This window comes from Balaenoptera physalus (genome assembly GCF_965194825.1).
Source record: "Balaenoptera physalus genome assembly, chromosome: 8".
Classification (NCBI taxonomy): Eukaryota; Metazoa; Chordata; class Mammalia; order Artiodactyla; family Balaenopteridae; genus Balaenoptera; species Balaenoptera physalus.
Window position 1 is genome coordinate 21,337,982 of NC_138887.1, and position 26,745 is coordinate 21,364,726.

The window sequence follows — 26,745 nt, forward strand, 5'->3', positions numbered from 1 at the left end:
GAATGTCAAATTGAATCAAATAATCCATGATCAAAGACAACTCAGAATGTGAAACAGCAGTGTTAACTCAGTTGACTCAGGTATTACAAGACGAATGCTTGAAATGACTTGAGGTACTACTGCTGATTTCATGTCAGGGTCAGAAGGATGCTTATTAAAGTTGCACCTCTGAATTTGACTTTACTCTCATTATTACCTGTGCTTATAACATTGCTTGTCTAGAAAATATCTTGTTAACTATTAGTTTACCATCTCTTGTTTGATTATCTGGAACTTTTATAATATCATGGTGACTGAGATGGCCTTAACATTCCCCTTAGCTTGCGTAAACTTAAGAAGGGTTTCTTTCTGATTGTGGGCCCCTGACCTCCCTTTTCTTAGAGCTTTCACTTTAGAAACTTGCAACTGTAATTTCTTTCTCTGCCTCTTCAAGATATAAGTCTTCTACAACCCAGGAATATCTTTCTCAAGGACCTGGGAGCCATCTCTTCGAAATGTAAACATCAAGAAAGATACCACCCCTATCTCCCAGTCTTTGTGGGAGGGTAGGAGCCTAACTTTGGTAAGTGCCAATTAGCAAACACAGATGGCCTAACCATTTTGACCAAACTTCTCCATTCCACTCACTCCCACAGTCCTCCAGTATTTTCCATCACGTACCCCAGCATTTAAAAATCCTCCTGCTTTTTGTTTGGGGAGTTGAGTTCAATCTCTCTTCCCTATTGCAATAGCCTTGAACAAGTCTTCCTTGCCTGTTTAACTGTTAGCTCTGTCTGGTGCAATATTTCTTTGGCAGTGGACTGATCTGTTTTCTCACCTTCCTTAATTGTTTATTGTCTTGATATCAGGCAATACTTTCCAGTTACTTTTAAGCCAGTAAAAGTTTTCTTTTAAATATGAGATTTAGAATACATGTAATTGAAATGGATATTCATGACAGAGGTAGGAAATGATAGATACACTGAAGAACAAACATAATCAGAGAGTAGAAAATGAAAATTTAGGTAATTGGATAATATTGCCAATTAAATATTGTTATTTGCCATCTGCCTCTACAAGGATTAAGTCACTAGCCATTGCAGTTGCTGACCTTCAACACACCCTGAAGGAAGTTCAAGGTGGAGATCAGGAAGGAGGCACTCTGTGCTCTGGGAAAAACTGGCAAAACAGGTCTTAAGATAGTCAGATATTTTCAGGAGATTTTATGAGCTGAATTACTTTCATCTTCCCATATTTAGAAAAGCACTAAAATTGTTAACAAAGACATCTGCTCCTTGTGACTAGCAGCAACCTTCTGCCAAAATGTGTGCTTGATTGCATGTGTCCCCCTTCACTAAAATCACATATATACAACCCCCTTACCTCTTTGTTCCTCTGAGCAGTTCCTCAGAGCTATCTCAGACGCTATCTCCTGGGCTATAGTCCTCTTTCTGCCCCCAATAAAACTTAACTCACAACTCTCATGTTGTGCATTTTTTCTTCAGTCAATAATATGAAAGAGACCCACCACCAGTCCGTCCCATCAGGAACCTTGCAAAAGCCTCTTAGATAGCCTCATCCACCAGAGGACAGACAGAAAAAGCAAGAAGAACTACAATTCTGCAACCTGTGGAAGGAAAACCACATTCACAGAAAGATAGACAAGGTGAAAAGGCAGAGGGCCATGTACCAGATGAAGGAACAAGATAAAAACCCAGAAAAACAACTAAATGAAGTGGAGATAGGCAACCTTCCAGAAAAAGAATTCAGAATAATGATAGTGAAGATGATCTGGGACCTCGGAAAAAGAATGGAGGCAAAGATCGAGAAGACGCAAGAAATGTTTAACAAAGACCTAGAAGAATTAAAGAACAAGCAAACAGAGATGAACAATACAATAACTGAAATGAAAACTACACTAGACGGAATCAATAGCAGAATAACTGAGGCAGAAGAACGGATAAGTGACCTGGAAGACAGAATGGTGGAATTCACTGCTGTGGAACAGAATAAAGAAAAAAGAATGAAAAGAAATGAAGACAGCCTAAGAGACCTCTGGGACAACATTAAATGCAACAACATTCGCATTAGAGGGGTCCCTGAAGGAGAAGAGAGAGAGAAAGGACCAGAGAAAATATTTGAAGAGATTAGAGTCAAAAACTTCCCTAACATGGGAAAGGAAATAGCCACCCAAGTCCAGGAAGCGCAGCAAGTCCCATACAGGATAAACCCAAGAAGAAACATGCCGAGACACATAGTAAACAAATTGACAAAAATTAAAGACAAAGACAAAATATTGAAAGCAGCAAGGAAGAAACGGCAAATAACATACAAAGGAACTCCCATAAGGTTAACAGCTGACTTCTCAGCAGAAACTCTACAAGCCAGAAGGGAGTGGCATGATATACTTAAAGTGATGAAAGGGAAGAACCTACAACCAAGATTACTCTACCTGGCAAGGATCTCAGTAAGATTCGATGGAGAAATCAAAAGCTTTACAGACAAGCAAAAGCTAAGAGGATTCAGCACCACCAAACCAGCTCTACAACAAATGCTACAGGAACTTCTCTAAGTGGGAAACACAAGAGAAGAAAAGGACCTACAAAAACAAACCAAAACAATTTAAAAAATGGTCATAGGAACATATATATAGATAATTACCTTAAATATGAATGGATTAAATCCTCCAACCAAAAGACACAGGCTTGCTGAATGTATACAAAAACAACACCCATAAATATGCTGTCTACAAGAGACCCACTTCAGACCTAGGGACACATACAGACTGAAAGTGAGGGGATGGAAAAAGATATTCCATGCAAACGGAAATTAAAAGAAAGCTGGAGTAGCAATACTCATATCAGATAAAATAGACTTTAAAATAAAGTATGTTACAAGAGACAAGGAAGGGCACTACATAATGATCAAGGGATCAATCCAAGAAGAAGATAAAACAATTATAAATATATATATGCACCCAACATACGAGCACCTCAATACATAAGGCAACTGCTAACAGCTATAAAAGAGGAGATCGACAGTAACACAATCATAGTGGGGAACTTTAACACCTCACTTACACCAATGGACAGATCATCAAAAGTGAAAATAAATAAGGAAACAGAAGCTTTAAATGACACAAAAGACCAGATAGATCTAACTGATATTTATAGGATATTCCATCCAAAAACAGCAGATTACACTTTCTTCTCAAGTGCGCACGGAATATTCTCCAGGATAGATCACATCTTGGGTCACAAATCAAGCCTCAGTAAATTTAAGAAAATTGAAATCATATCAAGCATCTTTTCTGACCACAACGCTATGAGATTAGAAATGAATTACAGGGAAAAAACGTAAAAAACACAAACACATGGAGGCTAAACACTATGTTACTAAATAACCAAGAGATCATTGAAGAAATCAAAGAGGAAGTCAAAAAATACCTAGAGACAAATGACAATAAAAACATGACGATTCAAAACCTATGGGATGCAGCAAAAGCAGTTCTAAGCGGGAAGTTTATAGCTATACAAGCCTACCTCAAGAAACAAGAAAAATCTCAAATAAACAATCTAACCTTACAGCTAAAGGAACTAGAGAAAGTAGAACAAACAAAACCCAAAGTTTGCAGAAGGAAAGAAATCATAAAGATCAGAGCGGAAATAAATGAAATAGAAACAAAGAAAACAATAGCAAAGATCAATAAAACTAAAAGCTGGTTCTTTGAGGAGATAAACAAAATTGATAAACCATTAGCCAGACACATCAAGAAAAAGAGGGAGAGGACTCAAATCAATAAAATTAGAAATGAAAAAGGAGAAGTTACAACAGACACCACAGAAATACAAAGCATCCTAAGAGACTGCTACAAGCAACTCTATGCCAATAAAATGGACAACCTGGAAGAAACGGACAAATTCTGAGAAAGGTATAACCTTCCAAGACTGAACCAGGAAGAAATAGAAAATATGAACAGACCAATCACAAGCACTGAAATTGAAACTGTGATTAAAAATCTTCCAGTAAACAAAAGTCCAGGACCAGATGGCTTCACAGGTGAATTCTATCAAACATTTAGTGAAGCGCTAACACCCAGCATTCTCAAACTCTTCCAAAAAACTGCAGAGGAAGGAACACTCCCTAACTCATTGTCTGAGGCCACCATCACCCTGATACCAAAACCAGACAAAGATACTACAAAAAAAGAAAATTACAGACCAATATCACTGATGAATATAGTTGCAAAGATCCTCAACAAAATACTAGGAAACAGAATCCAACAACACATTAAAAGGATCATACACCATGATCAAGTGGGATTTAACCCAGGGATGCAAGGATTCTTCAATATATGCAAATCAATCAATGTGCTACACCATATTAACAAATTGAAGGAGAAAAACCATATGATCATCTCAATAGATGCAGAAAAAGCTTTTGACAAAATTCAACACCCATTTATGATAAAAACTCTCCAGAAAGTGGGCATCGAGGAACCCACCTCAACATAATAAAGGTCATATATGACAAACCCATAGCAGAAATCATTCTCAATGGTGTAAAACTGAAAGCATTTCCTCTAAGATCAGGAACAAGACAAGGATGTCCACTCTCACCACTATTATTCAACATAGTTTTGGAAGTCCTAGCCACGGCAATCAGAGAAGAAAAAGAAATAAAAGGAATTCAAACTGGAAAATAAGAAATAAAACTGTCACTGTTTGCAGATGACATGATACTAAACATAGAGAATCCTAAAGATGCCACCAGAAAACTATTAGAGTTAATCAACGAATTTGGTAATGTTGCAGGATACAAAATTAATGCACAGAAATCTCTTGCATTCCTATACACTAACGATGAAAAATCTGAAAGAGAGATTAAGGAAACACTCCCATTTACCATTGCAACAAAAAGAATAAAATACCTAGGAATAAACCTACCTAAGGAGACAAAAGACCTCTATGAAGGAAAGTATAAGACACTGATGAAAGAAATTAAAGACGATACAAACACATGGAGAGATATACCATGTTCTTGGATTGGAAGAATCAATATTGTGAAAATGACTATACTACCCAAAGCAATCTACAGATTCAATGCAATCCCTATCAAATTCCCAATGGCATTTTTTACAGAACTAGAACAAAAAATCTTAAAATTTGTATGGAGACAAAAAAGACCCCAAATAGCCAAAGCAATCTTGAGGGATAAAAACGGAGCTGGAGGAATCAGACTCCCTGACTTCAGACTATACTACAAAGTTACAGTAATCAAGACAATATGGTACTGGCACAAAAACAGAAACATACATTAATGGAACAAGATAGAAAGCACAGAGATAAAGCCACGCACCTACGGTCAACTAATCTATGACAGAGGAGTCAAGGATATAAAATGGAGAAAAGACAGTCTCTTCAATAAGTGGTGCTGGGAAAACTGGACAGCTACATGTAAAAGAATGAAATTAGAACACTCCCTAACACCATACACAAAAATAAACTTAAAATGGATTAGAGACCTAAATGTAAGATCAGACACTATAAAACTCTTAGAGGAAAACATAGGAAGAACACTCTTTGACATAAATCACAGCAAGATCCTTTTTGATCCACCTCCTAGAGTAATGGAAATAAAAACAAAAATAAACAAATGGGCCTAATGAAACTTAAAAGCTTTTGCACAGCAACGGAAACCATAAACAAGACGAAAAGACAACCCTCAGAATGGGAGAAAATATTTACAAATGAATCAACGGACAAAGGATTAGTCTCCAAATTATATAAACAGCTCATGCAGCTCAATATTAAAAAAAACAAACAACCCAATCCAAAAATGGGCAGAAGACGTAAATAGACATTTCTCCAAAGAAGACATACAGATGGCCAAGAAGCACATGAAAAAGCTGCTCAACATCACTAACTATTAGAGAAATGCAAATCAAAACTACAATGAGGTATCACCTCACACCAGTTAGAATGGGCATCATCAGAAAATCTACAAACAACAAATGCTGGAGAGGGTGTGGAGAAAAGGGAACCCTCTTGCACTGTCGGTGGGAATGTAAATTGACACCGCCACTATGGAGAACAGTATGGAGTTTCCTTAAACAACTAAAAATAGAATTACCATATGATCCAGCAATCCCACTACTGGGAATATACCAAGAGAAAACCATAATTCAAAAAGACACATGCACCCCAATGTTCATTGCAGCACTATTTACAATAGCCAGGTCATGGAATCAACCTAAATGCCCATCGACAGACGAATGGATAAAGAAGTTGTGGTACATATATACAATGGACTATTACTCAGCCATCAAAAGGAAGGAAATTGGGTCATTTGTAGAGACATGGATGGATCTAGAGACTGTCATGCAGAGTGAAGTAAGTCAGAAAGAGAAAAACAAATATCGTATATTAACGCATATATGTGGAACCTAGAAAAATGGTACAGATGAACCAGTTTGCAGGGCAGAATTTGAGACACAGATGTAGAGAAGAAACATATGGACACCAAGGTGGGGGGAAGCGGCGGGGGGTGGGGGTGGGGTGTGCTGAATTGGGCGATTGGGATTGACATGTATACACTGATGTGTATAAAACTGATGACTAATAAGAACCTGCTGTATAAAAAAATAAAATTTAAAAATTCAAAAACAAAAAAAATGGATTAGAGACCTAAAAAAAAAACAAAAATTAAAGAATAATTCAATGTAAAAATACTCTCACTCTTCACCCTGAACAACACACACACACACACACGCGCATGAACACACACACGTACACGTGTGCACACACACACACACACACATAGACACAAACGGAGAAAAAAACCTTTTGAACTTAATGCCATACATAAAATGCTCAAGGTTGGAAAATACCTCGGTCAGATGGAGAAATCGTCCTGTTATATGATGTGAAATGTATGAGAACTTTTTTGAACATAACCGCAGGATTTCAACTCTAGAATGCTAAGTGTTGATATTCTGGTAAGAATAACTGCTTGCATCAATAGAGCTAATTTACAAAAACAATGCCATAGTATTTACAATAGATAAAAATACAAACACATGAATAAAGTTTGATTATTATTCATCAGATAAGTAGGTATTTAAGATTTAGAACTCTGACGTTAAAAAAAATACAAAACAAAAACCATCTAGGAACACATTCAGTTTGTCACTTTTCCTCTTTTAAGTAGAAAAGAATGTAACATCCACATTTTGTTCATAAAGGAAATGCCTGAATGCATTTGGTTTGCTAGTTTTCTGATTTATCATTATTCTTCTGATGATAAAACCTAACTTGTAGATATAAAATGTATTGACCAATACCATCTAGCTTATCTGGAAACAGCAGGTTGTCTAAGTTTCTCCAGAGAAAATCTTGTGCTCCTTTTTCTTCTGTTAATAAGGGCAATTAGAAACATAAGGGTCCTTTGTGACTGGAGGCTTCCTGGTTAAAACTTCACAGCAGCAGCTAAAAGTCTCCCTACCTAGGTTTCTCTTCCAACAAAGATAAATACTCCATTATCTACTTACTTCAGTCGTTTTCACTAAATTCAGCCCAAATCATCTCTCGTAAAATTGATTATAATATGTTGTCAGTTTTTATTGAACTAAAATTAATTTAGTGTTCAGGTCTGATTTTTTAATCAGTTGTTTTCTGGACTGTGAAAATGAGTAGAGTGAAATAAAAACAACCCAAATGTACAATCAGATCGTATGTTTTTATTTCACACAATTTCTTAATAAAAGAAAGACCGGTCTAGGGACAATTAGGTTCATGGAGGTGGTTTAATTATCATGGTGTGTAGTTTTAGTTAGAGGTAAATTTAGCCTATTAATAAGATCTGGGTCCATCATGCTATTTTTAGGTTGGAAATGACACATGATGTCATCATCTCTACACAACTGGGAGAAATATTTTTCCTTGGTAGAGCTAAATTATTGGGAATTCATATTTAAATAGTCTCCTGGGCATTTCTCTGGTTTAGGAAAACAAGATTTAAGTTGATATATGTTATTTCCCTCAATCTCCCCAATAACATGTGCATCATTCTCCTTGACGTCCTGCTGTTCAACATGACGTAAGTCATTTCTTTCTGAAGGTCTTATCTTTATTACTGTCAGAGTGAAATGTAAACCAGAGCATGAGACTCAGAAAAGTAGACTTATATTTTTCTGTATATTTATTTTATAACTCTAAGTTCTTACATGGCAATTCCCCAGTCATCTGCCATCTAGAATGTTTTCTTATTTCCATTCATTTAAAAAATAACATTTTATTCTAACTCTCAGGAGTCTTGGTTTTGTGAAAACCTAGGATGCTTTTAGTCTCCTCAAGGAATAGTAACAAAGTTCCCTAGAGACTAAAAAGCAACAACAAAAAAACCAGTATATTTTAGGATGGATCTGTAGTATGGGGAAAATCAAATGGAAGGACAGATTGATCCTCAAGCAGTTGGGAATCATCAATATGCATCAGCAACCTTGAACTTGCCATAGGTATTGAGGCTTGCAGTCTTTCAATTCCTTGCAAACTCAAGATGAAATTCGTCCGTATTTTAATTTGCATTTCTTTGAAAATAGCTCAGGTAAATATTTTTTCATATGTTTATTAGACATTTAAATTTCTCTCTTTTTTTTGAATTAACTATTGTGTCTTTTGCCCATTTATCTTTTTACATAGTCTTTCTATGTAAGTGCTTCTATGCTTTCTTTTATATTCTGAAGTTTTGTTAATCTCATTTTTATTCTTTTACATTTCTTGCTTCACTTTTAACTTGAGGAAGATACTGTTCATGCATTTTTACTGCTTTTAATGGGTGAAATTTATTACAGAAGAAATTCATGAAAAAACAGATGTTACGGTAGTTTATTTTAAATTTCATAGAATTTAAGTTGTATTATTTCCTCATCTGTAAAGATGGAGCCAATAATATCTATAGCATGGGACTGAGATAAGTATAACACATAGTGGGGTGTAAGTATGAGTAATTAGTTACAACACATTCCTTCCTTCACTCTCATTTTCTCTCCTTCATAGATAATAGAGTTAAAAATATAGCTGTTTTCAGTGTGCTTCCTGCCTTGTCTTGTTGAGTCCTGTTCATCACCTAGACTGCAAATGTTCCCCTCTTCTATACCTTTATCCTGATTCCAATCCTCCCACATTCGACAGAATCATTGTTTCTACTTCTATAGCATGTTTTATCTTACAAAGATTCTATTATATTAAATTTAGTTGTTCACATACCTGTCTGTATCACTACTGTGTATTACTTGAGAAGTCTAGCAGTGCTCAACGCTGTTATCTCTGTGTGTGTGTGTAAGCCCTATTCTTTCTTCCAATTTATGTGTTTGGAATTTTATAAATTTATTTATTTATTTATTTTTGGCTGAGTTGAGTCTTTGTTGCTGTGCACGGGCTATCTCTAGTTGCGGCGAGTGGGGGCTACTCTTCGCTGTGGTGCGCGGGCTTCTTGGTGGCTTCTCTTGTTGTGGAGCACGGGCTCTAGGCATGCGGGCTTCAGTAGTTGTGGTTCGCGGGCTCTAGAGCACAGGCTCAGTAGCTGTGGCGCACGGGTTTAGTTGCTCTGCGGCATGTGGGATCTTCCTGGACCAGTGCTCGAACCCGTGTCCCCTGCATTGGCAGGCAGATTCTTAACCACTACACCACCAGGGAAGCTCTGGAATTTTAAACTAATATTATGTTTTATAGACCTATCCCCTAGGGTGTTACAAAGTTTGCAATGATAGTGTAATATGTGGTATTGCAAGGCTAGAATTTCAGTAGTGTTTGGTTTCTTCCTAGACTTTTAATGTGTGAAGCTGATTCCAGAAAAATAAATCTAAAAATATGTGTTTTTATAGTACTTCTCAATGATAGTACTTATCATGATGTATTACGATTTGTCTGTCTATATCTGTCTATATCCCAACCATGAGGGCTGGGATCCTGTGTTGTTTTTTTTATTCTTTATTTTTATAACCCTAGCATTGAGCATTATTTCTAGTGCAAAGCATGCTCGATAAATTTCTGTTGAATGAAAGAACAAATACCTGAATGAATGAAGGAAAAATTACTCTGGTTTTATAGATGAGGAAACTAAGGCCTGCAGAAGTTAGGGAACTTGCCTAAACTCACACAGCAGTAATTTAAATACAAGACCATCAGATTCCAAAGCCAGTGCTTTTCCACTATACTTCAGGAACTTCAGAAAAAACGATTACTCAAATTTAATTAACTTTGAAGAACTAAGTAGTAGGGTCAGTGAAGAAAATAAAACCATCAAGTCTAATCCATTTACTGTTTGAACAAAGACCTGTATACACAGAATGGTTCTCAACCTTTTCGTGAACAAGAATATTTTTTAGGATCAAACACTTTCTTAACGTCTATGTTTACAAATTTTATTTTGAATATCTGTTAACTGAGAAAATGTATGACAGAAAGCTATCATAAAAGAGTAGTATGTGTTTAGATGAGATACAGATTTAGGTACCTACTTCTTGAAGAATTCTTTGCATATGCTCCTCTGTCTTGCTCTGACCCCAGTCTGTGGCCCATTACTATTGAAATAACTAAATTTTCTTGTAAGTTTTACAAATTTGTAATCTCTGTTGCACTGGGATCCTGGAAGGAGAATCCTCAGTTAATGCAACATATATTATATGCAGAAGGGAAGCTGATGGACTGAGTCCAGGGTCGACAGGTGAGTAAAGACAACAGGAAGGGAAGCCAGTGGTGCTTTTACTTTGTGCCTCACACCCTGCTGCTTCCACAATTTAAAAGCAAAATGCATTAAAACCTGTAATGTAGGTATAAGTGCAATAGAAATTGAAATGTAAGAAAGTAGTTGGAAGTAGAATAAGTGAGATTAAAAATGGACCCTGTTATCAAAAATTTATACTTAGAACCAGTAGTAAAATTGATAGAAAACTAAAAATTTAAATCTGCAATGCAAAGTCACCAGAATGAACAACTTGGTTCTCCATGGCGCTGCTTACATTTGTCAACATGTTTTTCTTCCTCTTAGAATAAAAGATCCTAGAAGGCAGGGATTGTGTTTTTTCATCTTTGTTCCCATGGCAGCATTAGCATTGTCCTTTTTTCTTTTTTTCCCCAGAGTGTGGATTCTAAATATATTTGCTTAAAAAATTAGTTTCATTTAGTAACTATGGACACTTTTCCATTTGATTCCTGCTACTTTCCTGGGACTTAGTTGATGCTCAATATGCATTTGTTGAATGAATAAATAAATGAATCCAGAATAAGTACATGATGGATAATGAATGGTCCTCCTGTAAAGTGAACAGGCTACAAAGCTCAGGGAAAGAAGAATAGGACTGTAACAGAATCACTGCATGAGGAAAATAAAAGTGAATGAAGAATTATGGCAGATTCTGTGGGAGAGAAGACCAGGTAGGATGATGACTAGGCAGTATTTGATCAAAAACATAGAGATAATAAAACTCTGTATGCAGGGGGAATATAATATATCTGACATTTGTAATTATTAAATTGTGCTGCAAATTATAATATTATATTTTTAAAATTATAATATATGTCTTGGTCCTAAAGCTAGGAATTTGAAGCTATTTTCTCTATTGTAATCAAACCTTAAGTGGGGATGGGTCATTGTCAAGGTGACTTAAAGGCATTGAGAGAGAACAATGCATTTATTGCTTTCAAATCTACAAAATTATTAGAACTAAACTAAGTGAGATCTAAGAAGCCTCCTCTTCTATTCATTGATAAAATAAACTTTGTATATTCAGTGAAAAGAGCCATTTCAGAATTCCTTGAGCAATAGAGCCTTTAATAAGATCATGGGTTAGCTTTGGCCCTAGGTGCTGGAGCTGCAACCTTTGAACATTTGAACCTTTGACCAGAAGTTCACAGCCTATGGTCAAGAGGTGGGAGCAGCAGAGAGACAGGCAAGCAATTGTCCCTAATAAAGTTGACAGGAATGGTCAGGGTGCTTGGGGATCACAGGAGGGTAGGATTCCTTTTGTCTGAGGAACTCTGGAGTCTTCATAGAGGAGGCAATGGGTGACATTTGAACTATGCTAAAGAGAATGAGCTGGAGTTTGGATGCCAGAGAGGAGGGATGAGAATGGGAAGACAGGGAATGTAAAATAAAGGAACTAGAATGACAAGCATTAGTGTGGTGTGAAATGTTGCATTTCTATACACTAACAATGAAAGATCAGAAAGAGAAATTAAAGAAACAAACCCATGTGCCATCACATCAAAAAGAATAAAATACCTAGGAATAAACCTACCTAAGGAGGCAAAAGTCCTGTACTCCAACAACAATAAGATGCTGATAAAAGAAATAGAAGATGACACAAACAGATGGAAAGATATACCGTGTTCTTGGATTGGAAGAATCAATATTGTCAAAATGATTATACTACCCAAGGCAATCTACAGATTCAGTGAAATCCCTATCAAATTACCAATGGCATTTTTCACATAACAAGAACAAAAAAAAAATCTTAAAATTTATATGGAGACACAGAAGACCCCGAATAGCCAAAGCAATCTTAGAAAGAAAAATGGAGCTGGAGGAATCAGGCTTCCTGACTTTAGACTATACTACAAAGCTACAGTCATCAAAACAGTATGGTACTGGTACAAAAACAGAAATATAGATCAATGGAGCAGGATAGAAAGCCCAGAAATAAACCCACGCACCTATGGTCAATTAATCTACAACAAAGGAGGCAAGACTATATAATGGGGAAAAGACAGTCTCTTCAGTAAATGGTGCTGGGAAAACTGGACAGCTATATGTAAAAAAAAAAAAAAAAATGAAACGAGAACATTCTTTAATACCATAGACAAAAATAAACTCAAAATGAATTAAAGACCTAAATGTAAGGCCAGATACTATAAAACTCTTAGAGGAAAATATAGGCAGAACACTCTGACATAAATCACAGCAATATCTTTTTTGATCTGTCTCCTAGAGTAATGTAAATAAAAACCAAAATAAACAAATGGGACCTAATTAAACTCAAAAGCTTTTGCACAGCAAAGGAAACTATATACAAAATGAAAAGACAACCCACAGAATGGGAGAAAATATTTGCAAACGATGCAACCGACAGGGAATTAATCTCCAAAGCGTACAAACAGCCCATGAGGCTCAATATCAAGAAAACAAACAACCCAATCAAAAATGGGCAGAAGATCTTAACAGACATTTCTCTACAGAAGAAATATGGATGGCCAAGAGGCACATGAAAAGATGCTCAACATCACTAATTATTAGAGAAATGCAAATCAAAACTACAGTGAGGTATTACCTCACACCAGTCAGAATGGCCATCATCAAAAAGTCTATAAATAATAAATGCTGGAGAGGGTGTGGATAAAAGGGAACCCTCCTACACTGTTGGTGGGAATGTAAATTGGTGCAGCCACTGTGGAGAACAGTATGGAGGTTCTTTAAGAAACTAAAAGTACAGCTACCATACGACCCAGCAATCCCACTCCTGGGCATATATCCATAGAAAAACATGGTTCAAAAGGATACATGCACCCCAATGTTCATTGCAGCATTGTTTACAATAGCCAAGACATGGAAGCAACCTAAGTGTCCAACAACAGATGAATGGATAAAGAAGACGTGGTACATATATACAGTGAAATATTACTCAGCCATTAAAAAGAATGAAATAATGCCATTTGCAGCAACATGGATGGACCTGCAGATGATCATATTAAGTGAAGTAAGTCAGACAAAGAAAGATACATATCATATGATATTGCTTATATGCAGAATCTAAAAAAAATGATACAGACGAACTTATTTAGAAAACAGAAACAGACTCACGGACTTAGAGAACAAACTTACGGTTACTGGGGGGGAAGGGTGGGGGAGGGAGGGAAAGATTGGGAGTTTGGGATTGACATGTACACATTGCTATATTTAAAATAGATAACCAACAAGGACTTCAGAGCACAGGGAACTCTGCTCAATATTCTGTAATAACCATAATGGGAAAAGAATTTGAAAAAGAATAGATACATGTATACGTATAACTGAATCACTCTACTGTACACCTGAAACTAACACAACATTGTTAATCAACTATACTCCAATATGAATTAAAAATTAAAAAAATAAAGGAACTAGCATGACAAGCATTAGTGGGGTGTGAAATGTTAGTTTGGAAAATGGCAAAGAGCTTAATGTGACTGGAGCAGGTTCCTGTTGTGAGGAAAGAGGGGGAGTGACAGAGGATCAAACTACAACATTAGATTAGGGGTAGATGGTAGGTGTTTTGTATGTGATTAAGAGCTAAGACTTTATCTTATAGGCAACTGGAAATCATCAAAGGTCTACATGTTAAAAAAAAAAAAAAAACTTCCAAAATATTGATAACAGTTTTTTTATCTGAGAGAGAAAACACTTTTTTCAAGCTTTTTAAACCTAAATCGTTTTACAAGACCACCCATTTGCAGAAATACCACAAATATGAACTTAAGCCCAATGTTTCTCTTGATTGTTCACAAATTTTCAATTTTTGAAGCCTAAAATATGAGCATATACATGTTTTTAAAAGGTTGCTAACCACCATCGCCACATTCTTTCTTCCTTTAGAGACTGAAAACCTTCTCAAATAATAAGAACATTTTAATATGTCAATAATTTTATTCTGCACACAGAGGGAGGCAGGACTTATAGGAAAAGTCACTGTTATCTGGGTCTCTTTTGGTGCTAGATTGCCAACAGGTAGCTGTATAATTTTGATAAAGTCAGTTTTCCTATACATGAAATGAGAAAAATAGGACTAGATAGTTTTTTAAGGGTCCTCTCTTAGAGGTTTAGAACTTAAACATTTTAGGTTTAGAACTTAAACATTTTAGGTCTTTGATCTGTGTAAGGACCAATTTATATGCCCAAACAAATGATACTGGCTTGATACATAATTTAAGTCAACTGATTTTGACAAAAGATTCAATACATTCGTGGAAGAAAATGGTATCTGAAGTTATCCAGGTTCATTTATAGTTTACAAATATGCAGACTTCCATTTAGAACCTTATGAAATATGGTTATCCAATCAACACAACATTAGAGGAACATTCGAAGTTTGGGTGAAGAAGAACGGGAGATGAGGATCAATTCAGCTGTGCACATACTGACGCTGAGATGCCATTAGTGGAAATGCCTAATAAGCAATTGGAAGTGTGATTCTGAAGTTCAAAAATAATTTTTCTCTGGAAACATAAATTTGAGAGTTGTAGAAGGAGCAGCTGAGACAATGAGGGTGGCTGGGAGAGCTCAGGGGAGCATGTGTAGCTTTAAAAGAGAAGGCAAGGGAGGTTGAACCAGCACAAGAAGATGAAACAGTTCAGAGGTAGGAGGAACACCAGGAGAGAATGGGTGGGAGCTTGCAAGTAAGGTGTTGGTCACAAGATCAATACTGTCACATGTTACACAGAGCAAGGAAGAGTAGGAAGCTTTGGATGCTGCGATTCCAGAGGGCCAATTATAGCCTTGTAAAAGTTTCAGTGGAATGTGGAGAAAGCAAGATCGCAGGAGGCTGAGGACTTATTATAACTTTTACTCAGAATCTGTGTTGTGCTTTGACACAATCAAAGATTATCTGGCTGTTATAAATAATAAATTTATACAGCACTTTTTAAAGTCAATGGGAACATATTCCAGCCATCAGAGACTTTTTTTTTTAATGTAACAAGAAAATTTATTTACACTAAATTTGTACATGCTTTTATTTATTTATTTATTTAACATTTTTATTGGCGTATAATTGCTTTACAGTGTTGCGTGAGTTTCTGCTGTATAACAAAGTGAATCAGCTATACGTATACATACATCCCCATATCTCCTCCCTCTTGCATCTCCCTCCCACCCTCCCTATCCCACCCCTCTAGGTGGTCACAAAGCACAGAGCTGATCTCCCTGTGCTATGCGGCTGCTTCCCACTAGCTATCTATTTTACATTTGGTAGTATATATAAGTCCATTCCACTCTCTCACTTCGTCCCAGCTTACCCTTCCCCCTCCCCGTGGCCTCAAGTCCATTCTCTATGTCTGCATCTTTATTTCTGTCCTGCTCCTAGGCTCTTCATAACCTTTTTTGTTTTTTTTAGATTCCATATACATGTGTTAGCATATGGTATTTGTTTTTCTCTTTCTGACTTACTTCACTCTGTATGACAGACTCTAGGTCCATCCACCTCACTACAAATAACTCAATTTCGTTTCTTTTTATGGCTGAGTAATATTCCATTGTATATGTGTGCCACATCTTCTTCATCCATTCATCTGTCAAAGGACACTTAGGTTGCTTCCATGTTCTGGCTATTGTAAATAGAGCTGCAATGAACATTGTGGTACATGACTCTTTTTGAATTATGGTTTTCTCAGGGTATATGCCCAGTAGCGGGATTGCTGAGTCATACATCATAGACTTTTAGTAAGAAGCTACACAAATAATAGCAAGGCATTTCCCATTGGTACAAATTTGGGCACCTTTTCCTTCAGTATTCCATTCCTAGAAGGCAATCGATGTGTGGAAAGATTGATGCCCAAGAGTGAAGCTTTACTTTAATAAGTTGGAAACCACATAAATGCCTATAAATAAGGGACTGGTTAAGTTGAATATGATAAAATATCATTCACATTATGCAAAATATTTAGTGGCGTGGGGGAAAAGAATATAATATGTAAATATATATTATTACACGCAAAAAAGCAGAATAGCAAACAGCATATCCAGAATAATTGTCTAATTTGGTGTTTAACACAATCACCAAAAAGTATACACACAGAGAAAAGACTGGAAGGAAATACACTAAAATTTAAGAATAGTTTTTTCTGAATTGTAATATTGTGGTTGAGTTTAATTTTATTCTTTGCACTTCTCAATTTTCTAAATTTTCATACAAAATATATATAACTTTTATTAACAGAAAAAGTTCATTAACTTCTAATTCTAAAAGTCTAAAGGAAGGAATAATAGCAGTAAAACAGAAGGTTGTTTTTCTTTCTGAAAACACACACATGCATGCATCCACTCAATACATACATATGCATGTGGGTGCACGTACTACACACACACACACACACACACACGTGCGTGCACACTTTTTCCTTTAGCATGGAAGAGGTAGAAATATATTTTACTTGCTGTTTATGGAATTTGGGCAGACTCAACCCTGCACTCCCAGGTTTTGCAAGTAAGTGACTTGCATCTGGCTTTAGAACACAGGTTAAAGAGGTTTGACATCCGTTTAAAACTAATGTTGTTTAAGTATGCTTTTAATAGTACTCAAGTGTAAAATACACAGAATGGGTAAATAGTAGGAGTTGGTACGATATCTCTTCAGAAATTCCAACTGGTAATTATTTTAGACATTTAAATAGTGAGGTTTCATGGATTATATCATCTGAAGAATATATGCCCTGATTTAAACCCAAGTGAGACAGGGGTGAAGCTATATGATAACAGATTTCATAAAAATGGGAAATCATGAACCTACCTACCAATCTTTTAAAAATTGTTTAATGCCTTTATTTATACACATCCAGGAATTATTTTAAGGCTTCATTTAAAACCTGTGCCTCATCTTCCTCTATTTTTCAGCTAATGACAAATAGGAATGCTGTTAATTTATTTTGTACAAAGCAGGGACTCTCAAGACCTATAGAACTGTATCAATTCTCATTGTCCTTCAGTCCACCTAAATGTGCTAAGCTGTACTGCTGGATGAAACACTGAGGTCAGTGAGAAGGCACAGGAATAGGGTGCAGTCTTCGAAAACAGGTAGATTGATTGTATCTCAAAAGGTTTATAAATATTCAAAAGTGAAACGAAGACATTATATGCTAGCTCTGAATACAGAGTATATTAAGTAGAGACTTATTAAGAACAATTCTTTTTGCATACCCTAGATACATGCTAAAACATAATACCCCAAGTTCAAAATACTAAGGCTAGTTTTATGAAAGGAAAATATTATGTAATTTAGCATGGAATATATTTCCTCTGCTCCTATTTTCTGACTCTAAGGTATAAAATAGAATGAAGCATTTCCGGTAAATGTCTCAAGGAGTCCCAAAGCAGCACCATGCACCAGAAAGAAGACATCCTCAGCCCCACAGAAAGGAGCAAGGAGATCTGTCAGTGGTGGTGGTAATGGTTCTAAAGGTCTGTAAACATTTAACCAGGAGTTCTATAAAACCTTGAACATGAGCCACACTTACTCCCACAATGATAAAGCGAAGTTTAAATGTTATTAGCTTTAATATTTCAATGTTTCATCTTTTGGGGCTGGGACATTGTCCAATCCTTTGTATGTTGATGAGGCATTAAGGTTTCAAGGTGGGTAGGGATTTCTGGGAGGCAAGGCTATTAATGGGAGTGGGTGGGGGAACCCCCAGCCCTGGGGGCAGATAGGGAAGACGGAGGGCTGCAACGGGTAAGAATTAGCCTTGATGTCAGCAGCTGGATGCAGGAATGGGCCACGTGTGAGAGCGAACAAATGTCTGAAGCAATAACATCAAGGGAGTTGTTGACAAGGTAGAACGTGGTCTGAAGTGAAGTGAATATGTTGGAACAATGAAGATTAGCTAGTGGTTCTAAAGGAAAGATGAAAAGATTCCCACAGGCAAAGGCATAATGTTGGAGTGTGACAGGATAGGTGAGTGGGGCTTTGATATAGTAAACCACAGCTGAGCCCAAGAATGCAGAGGGGATGTGGTACAAAGAGGAAATCTGCATTAGAGCTACATATTAAATAGGCATCATTTATGTAATACACACAGTTTAAAAATAAGTATTGACACTTTTAATTAAATGCTTCTAACACTATATAAATTATTTATGCCAAATAATTTTATTTTACGTCTTGTTATGGTCAAGAAAAATGGTTTCTTAAATTATATTAGGCATGGTTTAGAGTGGCATATTCTGAATACTTTTTTGGCTCTTAAAATAACTTTAAACTTGTGAGGATTAAATGGGGTAATAGATATAAAGCACTGAATGGTGGTCACTGAAAACCTATAAAAAATCTTGTTTTTCCTATAGAAAATCCTAATGAAAGGAAGTGATAACATCAGGAAGCATAAATCCATTTTCTATTATTTCAGGGAAGTAACTAAAAATAGCTGCTTGGGAGGCAGGGCGTAGTGATTTTGCTATCCATCATTCCATTTCCTGAAACGAATATACTGAAAGGCTGTTATTTCATTTTGAAGCGAACTAAGTAAAGACTCCTGAAATGACCCAGTCTTGCTCCTGACAATCCATAAAGATTTAGTTAGGAAGTTAGTTGGAATATATTTTAGTTAGTTTAGTTTAGTTAGTTGGAATATATTTTTAACAGAAATTAAGCTCATCATGTTTTGGACACTAAACTAAATCACTCATTGCCTCTGCTCTGAGACATTCACTCATGGCTGAAGGAGTAAAGGAATTCACATTCACAGACCTCTCTGATAAGCTTCCCTCAGCTGCCTTTATGTCCATCTCCTCAAGTTTATCAACCACTCTTTCCTTAGTGCCATACCTCCAGCCTTTTACTTAGTCAAATAATACTTATTATTCTATAATATATTGTCTATTTTCATGTTTGTTTCCCATCCCAGACTGTGAGTTATTTGAGAATAAGACAAAGTCTTCTTCATCCTAGTGTTTCCAACCCACAGCACAACACCTAGTACATAACAGGTGCTTATTAAGTGCTGAGTCATTTACATGTATTATTTAATTTGGATAACACCACAATCCTGTGGGGCAGACATTAACTGTGCTTATTTTATTGATTAGGAGACAGGCTTGAAGAGGCTGGACTGTCTACAGTCACAAAGACTTCAGTGGTAGAGTTCAGATTCAAAGCTTTGACAATTCATCGATTCTAACCTGCATTTTTCTTTTTACATTTAAAGTACCTCTGAAATTGAGATATATTTCACCACTGATGGCAGGTTTTCATCACTGTCATCAGGCAGCAGTTGTCACTTTTGTGTGTTTGAGGACCTGGTGATGGGTCCCCATATTGCTGCCTCTCCAGTTGAGTTAGGGGAATGGTTGGTCCAACACATGATGAGCTTAATTTGTTAAAAATATCTTCCAAAAGATTACACTATGATTCACCCTGAAACAAAATTTATTGCAAATGCAGAAAGAAATGCAATAGAAGAGCAGAGCATAAATTGGACACTAGTGAAGCAAATATAAATAATTGAAAGAATGGTTGAAATTGTATATTTTCTTGCTAAGCAATAACCAAGTGCATTAGGGAACTTATCAGAGGATATACTCACAAACAGATGAAGCTGTGTTAACATTTGTTGGGATCAGACAGCAGGGTGGAAGGGCACTAGAAGGCACAGAAGATCAATGTGACAGGAAAACTCAGAACACTGATGCTTTCAGCTGAAAAGAGAGCAACTATGGCAACAAGAGGGGACTATCAGTGGTGTCCAATAGAACTTTCCATGATGATGGAAATGTTCTATAGTCTGTACCGGCAATATGGTAGCTTGGTAACACCTGTGGCTATTGAGAATGTGAAATACTGCCAATGTGACTGAGAAAATGAACTTTAATTTCACTTTAATTAATTTAAATATATACATAACCACAGTTGCTAGAGGCTACCCTGTTGGATGGTATAAAACTAGATGGTGCTTTGTAAACCAATCTCCCTGTTTAGTTAAGTTTGATGGTACAGTGAGTTTCAGTATTCTCATCTGGAAAATGCAAATATAACCTACTTTAAAATGTTGTTGTGAGGGTTTAATGAGATGCTGTAATGGATTATATTTAGCATAAAGCCTGGCATATGACAAATGAGAGGAAAAGGAAGGTAGTAAGTAACAGGGAGAGTAGGACTACTAGTAGCTATTGTAATAACACTTTTATCCTTGCTGATAAACAGCAAGTATGGTTTAAATATGGCAATAAGTAGGAGGCCATAAAGGAATACCCTTCCCCACCTCAAGAAAGATGGAAAGCTGCTTAGAAGTTAGGAAGTTCATTACAGACAGTTGTGTAATCTCACTAAATACTGATTAGCCTGAAATTTCCAGAAGGTGAATTAGTGCACATGCAATGCTTTTGGATATGTATCTGCATTTTGAAAGTCAAAGTTCAAGTGACTAGGGCCCACCCTCTAATTCTTCAAGGGATGCCAGATCACTCCTAGCATTCATAAGAATACTAACAAGGATAGACTCTTTTTATTAACTACAAAGAGGAATAATGTGCTTGGCAAGGGGAACCTTGGATAAATGCTAATAAAGAAGGATGTCCTGCTGAGCCTAAAATAAAGACTAGGCTGTTTTTAGAATTGGTGGGTAACTCTTCTGGAATCTGTTGATCTATGTTCATTAGTTAATATGCATACAGGCTTGTGTGTGTGTGCGGTGGGGGAGACAGAGGCTAAGGAGGACAATGCAGATTGCAATGGGGTAACATCTTGGCATCTACATCCACCCAAACCTTTGAATGAGTTTAAAGCCATTAAAGAGAGATGGGTTAAGAAGAGAAACTGAAAGGGCTGATTTTAGGAAAGATATCATTCTCTGGTATTGAGTCTGGGATTGAACAATGCTGCCTTTTTAGGCAAGAGGGTTCAGGAGATCTAACCATTTTCTCAAATTTTACAGAGAATCCAAGTACACTTTAACATCTGGGAGACTGCAACTTTGGGAACAGTGAAAGACAGTGCCTTATGCACATCAATTAGCAGTGTGATGGACACCATCAGAAAAGGCTCTGTTGAGGATGCCCCAAGCAGCTTCATAAGTAGAGAACACCGACAATGAGACGCTCAAGTTGCATCGGAAGAAGTGGGCTGAGCTTGCATAGGTACTAACGCTGACAGCCCACACCGTTTATAGTATCTCAGAAACACTTGTGGAAGGTTTCAGAAAGGCGGCTGAGGTCCTACTGATCGGAGAGAGCCTCGTATAAACAGGCACTAATGTTAAGGTGACCTAATTTGTCCTCATTGGATGGTGATGCCAGAGGACACTGGGGCACACTAGCTGTTTTGTTACTTTAGAGTTCCTGTTATTATTCAAACCTTTTTGAATTTCTATAGTAGTTCGTCACAACGATTTAGGGTGGAGTTAGTCCAGAGTAGTTTTGGCCCCAATAAAGGACTGTTTGTTGAAAGGCTGCTCATCGTTTGCCTTTTTATTGCTACCAGAACAACAGTAGCTAGGATCACTAAATCTAACACTTGAATAACAGTCCTTCAGAGGGCTTAACAGTGGCAATTACCAAACAGTACACACCAATGGTTCTTGGCAGGAAGTGAGGAACAAGAAGTCAAGAATTACTCCATGAACTGAAAATTTTGGAGAGTGCTTCAAATAAAAAATATGTAAATTAAAAAAAAAATGAGAGGGCCATTAGAACAAACAACAGTTCTCTTGAGAAACAAAACCCAAATAAAGTTTAAGAATGTACCCAGACCCTTTTAAGAACATTCCATTCAAAATGAAACCTTAAACCACACTGGATAACAAAAACCTACAAAGGTTGAAATGAAAAGTTCTGCCTTTTCCGGAAAAGGGTATATTCATTGAAAGTCCTATTTCACTGGTCCTTTCTTATTCTCTGGGAATGTTTAGTTATAATATAAAGATAGTTTTGGGACATTTATTTCCTTCTATCCCTTCAGTCTGATGCCTCAGTTCTAATTCTCACTTATACCAAAATTTTAGCTAGAAGTGCTGTCCAGAACTTGGCCATGTAACTTGACTTAACAAAAATGAAATATGACTTTACACAGTACTAAGCAAAGTCATGACTTCGAACCTTATTTTAATGATGACTTTTTGAGCAATAAGAAAGATCAGAAAAGAGAGCAAAAGGAAGGAGAAAAGTTGGAATTATATATGTCAGAGGTAATAGACCAAAAGGTGAGGAGTACCATAAGGTGTTCCAAGTCCAGGTGACAAATTAGACGTAGATAAATCACTAGGACCAGATAGCATTCACCCAAGAGTTTTGAAGGAACTCAAGGGTGAAATTGTGGAGCCATTGGCCAAACTTGTAAACTGTTATTGCAAACAATCACCTTGCCAGAGGACTGGGAGATTGCTGATGTGATTCCCATCTAGAAGAAGGACTCTTGAGAAAACCCTGGAAACAAGATACAGATCAGCAAGACTAGCTTTCCAGGCATAAAAGATGGTGAGAATAATTTAAGAGTCAATTCCACTGAATATCTTTGTGTATCTAACTAGTGGAGGTAAAAGCTGCATAGTTTTGGTAAGAGGAAATCATACCAATGTGGCTTCCTTGATGTTTTGAGGTTTTAAATGGCAACTGTGTGGCCAATAGAGACATAATTTACTTTTTTTTTCCCTGAGAACATTTAAAAAGATTTACTTATAATAGCTTTACAGCAACACATTTGAGTTAGCATGGAGTTGGGGAAATCTTTCTGTCACATACTAAAAACTAGCAATGATAGAGAATACAGGGCTCATAAGGCGCGTTTTCTTGTTGTATCTTATAGGGGTTGCAAGAAACAGTCTTATTTTCATAAATGGACATGCATGGAAATTTAGAGTAGATATTTTGAATGGATATACTTTCTTAAGTTGCAGACAGAAGGGAAAAATAAGCCAAGAGGCCAAAACTGGGAAATTTCAAAAGGATACTTGAACAGGAAGAAATATGTTAGGTCAATTTCAATGTATACTTCAAGAGTGTACTTAGAACTTGACTCTCAAGCAGATTCTACTAGACACTGCATCTTTAAACACTAACAGAACAGGATCTCATCAGTGACAAAGCCTTAAAAAAATCAGAGCAGCAGCTGCAGAGTACAGGACCTTGCATACAACGTGGAACAGAAATTAATCCACAAAGAGTACCTACTCATTGTGACAGTTGCTATGCGTATGTATTCTCACTTATCACAATGACTCTGTAAAGTAGATGATATTATAAAACTCTGAAGCCTACAGTTATTAATACGGTATTGTACATTTAAAAAATTATGAGAGGGAGAGGACCTTCAAGATGGCGGAGAGGTAAGACGTGGAGATCACCTTCCTTGCCACAAATACATCAAAAATACATATACATGTGGAACAACTCCTACAGAACACCTACTGAACGCTGGCAGAAGACCTCAGACTTCCCAAAAGGCAAGAAACTCCCCACATACCTGGGTAGGGCAAAAGGAAAAAGAAAAAAACAGAGACAAAAGAATAGGGATGGGACCTGCACCTCTGGGAGGGAGCAGTGAAGGAGGAAAGGTTCCCACACACTAGGGAGTCCCTTCGTGGGCGGAGACGGGGGGTGGCGGGGGGAAAGCTTCGGAGCCGTGGAGGAGAGCACAGCAACAGGGGTGCAGAGGGCAAAGTGGAGAGATTCCCGCACAGAGGATGGGTGCCGACCAGACTTACCAGCCTGAGAGGCTTGTCTGCTCACCTGCTGGGGTGGGTGGGGGCTGGGAGCTGAGGCTTGGGCTTCGGTCGGATCCCAGGGAGAGGACTGGGGTTCGCTGCATGCACACAGCCTGAAGGGGGCTAGTGCGCCACAGCTAGCCGGGAGGGAGTCCGGGAAAAAGTCTGGACCTGCCTAAGAGGCAAGAGACCATTGTTTTGGGGTGTGCAAGGAGAGGGGATTCAGAGCACTGCCTAAACGAGCTCTAGAGATGGGCGCGAGCCATGGCTATCAGCGCGGACACCTGGGACGGGCATGAAATGCTAAGGCAGCTGCTGCCGCCACCAAGAAGCCTCTTTGCAAGCACAGGTCACTGTCCACACCTCCCCTCCCGGGAGCCTATGCATCTCGCCACTGCCAGGGTCCCGTGATCCAGGAACAACATCCCCGGGAGAACAAACAGCATGCCTCAGGCTGTTGCAATGTCACACTGTCCTCTGTCACTGCAGGGTCGCCCCGCATTCCATAACCCTCCCTTCCCCCGGCCTGAGTGAGGCAGAGTCCCCTAATCAGCTGCTCCTTTAACCCTGTCCTGTCTGAGCGAAGAACAGACACCCTCAGGCACCCTACACACAGAAGCAGGGCCAAATCCAAAGCTGAACCCCAGGAGCTGTGCGAACAAATAAGAGAAAGGGAAATCTCTCCCAGCAGCCTCAGGAGCAGAGGATTAAATCTCCACAATCAACTTGATTTACCTGCATCTGTGGAATACCTGAATAGACAACGAATCATCCCAAATTGAGGAGGTGGACTTTGGGAGCAACTACAGACTCGGGGTTGGCCTTCTGTGCCTAATTTGTTTCTGGTTTTATGTCTATCTTAGTTTAGTATTTAGAACTTATTATCATTGGTAGATTTGTTTATTGATTTGGTTGCTCTCGTCCTTTATATATATATATGTAATTTTTTTTCTCCTTTTTCTCTTTTTGTGAGTGTGTATGTGTATGCTTCTTTGTGTGATTTTGTCTGTATAGGTTTGCTTTTACCATTTGTCCTAGGGTTCTGTCTGTCTGGTTTTCTTTTAGTATAGTTTTTACCACTTGCTATTGGTGGATTTGTTTATTGGTTTGGTTGCTCTCTCTTTTTTATAATTACTTTTTAATTTTTTTATTTTAATAATGTTTTTTATTTTTTAATTTTAATAACTTTATTTATTTATTTTTTCTTTCTTCCTTTTTTTTTCTCCCTTTTCTTCTGAGCCATGTGGCTGACAAGGTCTTGGTGCTCTGTCCAGGTGTCAGGCCTGAGCCTCTGAGATGAGAGAGCTGAGTTCAGGACATTGGTCCACCAGAGACCTCCTGGTCCCACGCAATATCAATTGGCGAGAGCTCTCCCACAGATCTCCATCTCATGCTAAGACCCAGCTCCACTCAATGGCCAGCAAGCTACAGTGCTGGACACCCTATGCCAAACAAGTAGCAAGACAGGAACACAACCCCACCCATTAGCAGAGAGGCTGCCTAAAATAATAATAAGTTCACAGACACCCTAAAACACACCACCAGACGTGGTCCTGCCAACAAGGAAGACAAGATCCAGCCTCATCCACCAGAACACAGGCACCAGTCCCCTCCACCAGGAAGCCTACACAACCCACTGAACCAACCTTACCTACTGGGAGCAGACACCAAAAACAATGGGAACTACAAACCTGCCGTCTGCGAAAAGGAGACCCCAAACACAGTAAGTTAAGCAAAATGAGAAGACAGAGAAATACACAGATGAAGCAGATGAAGGAGCAAGGTAAAAACCCACCAGACCAAACAAATGAAGAGGAAATAGGCAGTCTACCTGAAAAAGAATTCAGAGTAATGATAGTAAAGATGATCCAAAATCTTCGAAATAGAATGGAGAAATACAAGAAACATTTAACAAGGACGTAGAAGACCTAAAGAGCAAACAAACAATGATGAACAACATGATAAATGAAACTAAAAATTCTCTAGAAGGGATCAATAGCAGAATAACTGAGGCAGAAGAACGGGTAAGTGACCTGGAAGATAAAATAGTGGCAATAACTATCACAGAGCAGAATAAAGAAAAAAGAATGAAACGAATTGAGGACAGTCTCACAGACCTCTGGGACAACATTAAACGCACCAACATTCGAATTATAGGGGTCCCAGAAGAAGAAGAGAAAAAGAAAGGGCCTGAGGAAATATTTGAAGAGATTATAGTTGAAAACTTCCCTAATAAGTGAAAGGAAATAGTCAATCAAGTCCAGGACACGCAGGGAGTCCCATGCAGGATAAATCCAAGGAGAAATACGCCAAGACACATATTAATCAAACT

General features: G+C 37.6%; 1 protein-coding gene across 7 annotated transcripts in view; it reads right to left on the reverse strand.

The window, feature by feature from the left end:
• The window catches only part of MAGI2 (membrane associated guanylate kinase, WW and PDZ domain containing 2), a 1,336,469-nt gene that overhangs the window by 370,103 nt on the left and 939,621 nt on the right, over positions 1–26,745 (reverse strand). The window lies entirely within an intron of this gene.